Below are 5,437 nucleotides of genomic sequence, written 5' to 3' on the forward strand. Positions count from 1 at the left end.
GGCTCCAGTCACCATAAGGAACTGCATGCATTTAAACAGGGCCATACACCTCCCTTGCTTTTCAGATGCGAAATCCGAAACCCACATGGAAGGGATTTGCTCCACGGCCGGCACACCACCAGTTAGTGGTAGAGTCGGGACTTGAACTCAGACCTCCTGACGTCAGTGGGAAAACTGAATGGAATCCGACCTCACCGAGGAATGTTGAAGGATGCAGCTGATCATATGTGCTAGATAAACTGTCAGGGGAAAGGGCAGGAGGACCCGATAAAGAACTGGGAAGAACAAAACGTCAAAGTAAGCCTGATAATTATGGAAAAGAGTAGGTCAGAGTAACTACGGTCAAGGTCACTACTGATGCAAATTGAATATCTGCCGCTTGCCAGATGTGGGATGATGCAACACAACCGTAGTTTTAATTCCATATAAATAGAGCTGAAAATCCTTCAGCTTTCGGAGCCACTCGCCAGCTCCAAAGCGTGTGCGTTCAGGATATTCACTCCGCTCAACAGTACAATCAGCTCATTCTATACCTAGGAATCCGTGGCCTCCTTTGGGTCTCAACTTTTTTTTTTTCTTTTCTTCCAACACGTCCAGGCCAGCGCATTGCCCTGCAGGTGGCCTTTTCAATAATTGCCTGTTTTCTGTTAAGGACCCATGAGATTTTTCAGGTAATGTGGGAGGGGTCCCACAGAAAGAAAACCTAACCAAACACATCTTGCCCCACTTTCCCAGCCTCTAGTGTTCCCTCAGGCTTGTCATCTGTGAGTTGGGAATAATATTTCTGGTTTTTCGCGTGCCTGCCATCCCTTGCTGGATACTGAGGAGTCCCCTCTCACGTAAGAGTTTTTGCATGTTGGGACAAATGACACATAGGCGCCCACGTGTGTTGTGGTGGGCCGAAAAAACAGCTCCTTGAGACATCAGGTGCTCCCTACCCCCTGGAACGTGTGTTGCCTTATTGGAAGAAAAGGTCTTTGGAGACGTGGGAAGTGAAGGATCTTGAGATGAGGACATTATCCTGGATTATCTGGGGGGGGGGCTCTCAGTGTAGTCCCGTGTATCCTTATAAGAGGGACAGAGAGAAGGTGATAGGAAGATGGACCAGAGAGGGACGTGAAGGTGCTTGTTTTGAGGGTTGGAGAGATGTGTCCACCAGCCAAGGAATGCCAGCAACCGCTAGAGATGGAAAGGGGCTAAGAACAGATTGCTCCCTGGAGGCTCGAGAGGCAGGGTGGTTCTGCTGACACCTTAATATCAGACAAATTCAGACAAGTGAAACTGACTCCGGAATCCAGACTCCAACTGCGAGAACAGCCATTTCTGTTGCTTACACCACTGCATTTCTATACTTTGTTAGAGCAGTTGACTACTCACAAGATAACCCACACAAGGATTCCCCAAGGAGAAGGGCTCAGGTTCCCTTTTGCGGGGAACAGCAGCTTTGGGTGCTTGTTGTTATGAGGGGTGGAGCTGGGGTGGGGGTTCGTGCATGGACACGGGGCCGTTCGTGGTTGGAAATTCCCAGTGGTGCCTAGGGACAGAGCACCTGGCTGGCGCAGCTATGGGGCAAAAGGGAAGAGAGGAGGGATGCGGCTTGAAAGCTCTCAGCTGCCCAAAATCAAAATGCAGTTAGAAGCTTCATTTCCAATGACCGTAGAATTGTGTGTTGAGTTAAAACGGTAAAGCCTTTAGAACAGGGCTCAGCACAAATGAATTGCTAATAAATATTACCCATTATTACTTTTTACCATTTTATTTTATTTTTAAACATGTTTATTTATTTATTTATTTTTATTTTTTTATTATTATATTCAGTTAGCCAACATATAGTACATCATTAGTTTTTGATGTAGTGTTCAATGGTTCATTAGTTATGTATAACACCCAGTGCTCATCACAACACATGCCCTTCTTAATACCCATCACCCTTTTACCCCCTCCTCTCTGAAACTCTCAGTTCGTTTCCCGGCGTCCATAGTTTCTCATGGTTTGTCACCCTCTCTGATTTCTCCCCCTTCAGATTTCCCTCCCTTCCCCTGTGGTCCTCTGTGCTATTGCTTATGTTCCACATACGAGTGAAACCATATGATAATTGTCTTTCTCTGCCTGACTTACTTCACTTAGCATAATCCCTTCCAGTTCCATCCATGTCAATGCAAATGGTGGGTATTCATCCTTTCTGATGGCTGAGTAATATTCCATTGTAGATATGGACCACATCTTCTTTATCCACTCATCTGTTGAAGGGCATCTCGGCTCCTTCCAAAGTTTGGCTCTTGCGGACATTGCTGCTAAATCACCTCTCTTTTCAGTTTCCCAAGCCACTATTGGAGTCTTCACGAGTCTGGTTCTGAAACTCCCCTTTCCTGCTGCACTTCCTCTCCAGGGTGATTGCATCAATCCCTATGTCTTTTAGTGATACTCAAATCGACCCCTGCCACAGACCTGTCCCCAAGCTCCAGCCCACAAGATCCAATTCCCTACTCACCATCTCTCCACGGAGCCCTGACAGGTATCTCAGGCTCCACAGGTCTCCTAAACTGACCCCGTAGTCTTTCCCTGCAAACCACCTGCTCTCTAGGCATCCCACCCGATGCAGTCACACTGCCACCCTTCCTGTTGTTACCCATGGTGCCCCGCAACCACGCCAACCATCCCCAAGCTCGGCTGATTCCATCTCCTCTCCATCCCCACCAGCTACTTCATTTCAAGTTCCTTAAAGTGCACCGGGCCTGGAAACTCCATCCGAAGTCCCCAAGGAGACCTGCACAGCAACTCCACATCTCAGTATCAGTGCTCTGGGCTGTATTTTAGAATCACTTGGCTTTGTTTTTTAAATTATTAGGCCTTGCCCCAAAGGTGGTCAGAATCTCTAGGGTGGGGCTTAGACAGCAGAAACTTTTAAATCTTAGGTGATTCCAAAATGCAGCCAAGGTGGAGGACAGCTGTGTCGGACTTGTGGTGAGAAGCGGGACCCTGATGCCAGAGCAAATAAACAGAGGAGATGATGGACCTTGGCGCTGGGTTAGTACCCCATGGTTTCCCAGCAGCCAGCTCTTCTGGCTGTGGTGGCCCAACAGTAAACAAACACCCTTTCTCTTGTCTTTCTTTTTTTTTAAGTTTTGACAGTGGTTTTTTTTTTAATTTTTTAAAATTGTGGTTAAAAAACACAAAACATCAAATTTGCCATCAATCATTTTTAAGTGTATAGTTCATTAGTATTAGCAATATCATAGTGTTGTACAACACATTTCTAGAATGTTTTCATCTTGCACAATTGAAACCCTACACCCATCAAATAGCAATTCCCCCTTCTACCCTCCCCACATCCCCTGGAAACCACCATTCTACCTTCAGTCTCTATGATTCTGACTACTGTAAGTACATCCCAGAAGTAGAATCACACAGTACTTACCTTTTTGTGCCTGGCTTATTTCACTGAGCACAATGTCCTCAGGGTTCATCCATGTTGTAGCATGGTTCAGAATTTCCTTCCTTTGAAAGGCCAAGTAATATTCCATTGTAGGTATACTGACTGCCAACCAGTTGTCCAAAGTAGTTGTAACACTTTACACTCCCTCCAGCAGAATGTGAAGGTTATAGTTGCCATGGAGATATTCTCAAGGGGGTTAAAGTCAATGAGTTTTCTATGGTGAGTATAAAATATTCTGTTTGGATTTAATGAGTAAGTATATTCTGGATGATCTTGGGGACCTGACATAAGTAACTTGTGTTACCTTGTCTGCTTCGGCACTGGTTTTGGTGATTGTGATGAATGGAAATGGCAGTGTTTCTCGGTCTTGAGACCATGGAATATATTCTCAAGAGTCCACAAATATATTTTTGGGGTCTTCATATTTTCATGTTTGAAAATCACCATTTATTTGGTTTAATCATAACAACCACCTTATAACATAGGTACTATTAAACCCTGTTTGACAGATGAGGAAACAGAGTCAGAAAGGAGAAATGATTCACCTAAGGTCACACAGATTGTGAGTGGGGTAGTCAAGACTCAGAAGCAGGTCTGATTGCAAAGCACTTTTTGATTATAAAGCACTAACTAGTAAACTACCTTCATGAGGATGGTTCTTATTCATCATTTTTTAAAATAGCTTTATTGAGATATAATTCATATACCATACAATTCACCTATTTATAGTGTACACTCATTGCCTTAGTATGTTCACAGAGTTCCGCAGCCTTCACTGCAATCAACTGTAGAATACTTTCATGACGACCAAAAGAAGCTCTACATCCCATAGTCATCACCTTCCAATCTCCCTATTCCCTGATGAGCCTTAAACAGCCACTAATAGCTTTTGTGCTTATAGATTTGCATATTGGGGATATTTCATATAAATGGAATCATTTAATATATGGTGCTTTGCAACTGGTTTCTTTACTTAGCATAATGTTTTCAAGGTTCATGCATGTTGTAGCATGTATTAGGATTCCATTTATGTCATGGCCCAATAATACTCCACTGTATGGATAGACCACATTTCTTTATCCATTCACCAGCTGATGGGCATTTGAGTTGTTTCCACCTTTTGACTATTGTGAATAATGCTGCTGTGAACATTTCTGTACAAGTTTTTGTGTGGATGCAGTTTTCATTTCTCATGGATATATGCCTAGGAGTGGAATTCCAGGGTCAGGTGGTAACTCTATGTTTAGCTTTTTGGGGACTGTCAGACTGTTTTTCCAACCACTGCACCATTTTACATTCCCACAGGTAGGGTACGAGGGTTCCAATTTTCTACAACCTCACTAATACATGTTATTATATTACTTTTTAATATTTTCTATCTTAGTGGGTGTGAAGTGATATCTCATTTTGGTTTTGATTTGCATTTCTCTGATGGCTAATAAGGCTGAATATCTTTTTATATGCTATGGACCATTTGTATATCTTCTTTGGAGAAGTGCCTTTCAGGTCTTTCGACCTCTTGAAATTGGGTTGTCTTTATATTGTAGAGTTGAAAGAGTTCTTTTACATATTCTGGATAAATTTCCCTTACAGATATATGATGTACAAAATTTTTCTCCTGTTCTGTGCATCCACTTCTGTCTTCTTTTCTTTTCTTTCTTTCTTTCTTTCTTTCTTTCTTTCTTTCTTTCTTTCTTTCTTTCTTTCTTTCTTTCTTTCTTTCTTTCTTTCTTCTTCCCTCTTTTGAGAGAGAGAGAGAACACATATGGGGGAGAAGGGCAGAGGGAGAGGGAGAGAGAGAATCTCAAGCAGACTCCACACTCAGTCTGGAGCCTGACACAGGACTTGATCTCACATCCCTGAGATCATGACGTGAGTCTAAATCAAGAGTTGGATGCTTAACTGACTGAGCCCCCCTGGTGCCCCATTGCCTCTTCATTTTCATGATGAGGCCTGTTGAGTCACAGGGTTTTAATTCTGATGTCAATTTACCAAATTTTT

The sequence above is a fragment of the Ursus americanus genome, chromosome X, assembly GCF_024610735.1.
Source record: "Ursus americanus isolate L20-20 chromosome X, mUrsAme1.1.p, whole genome shotgun sequence".
Classification (NCBI taxonomy): Eukaryota; Metazoa; Chordata; class Mammalia; order Carnivora; family Ursidae; genus Ursus; species Ursus americanus.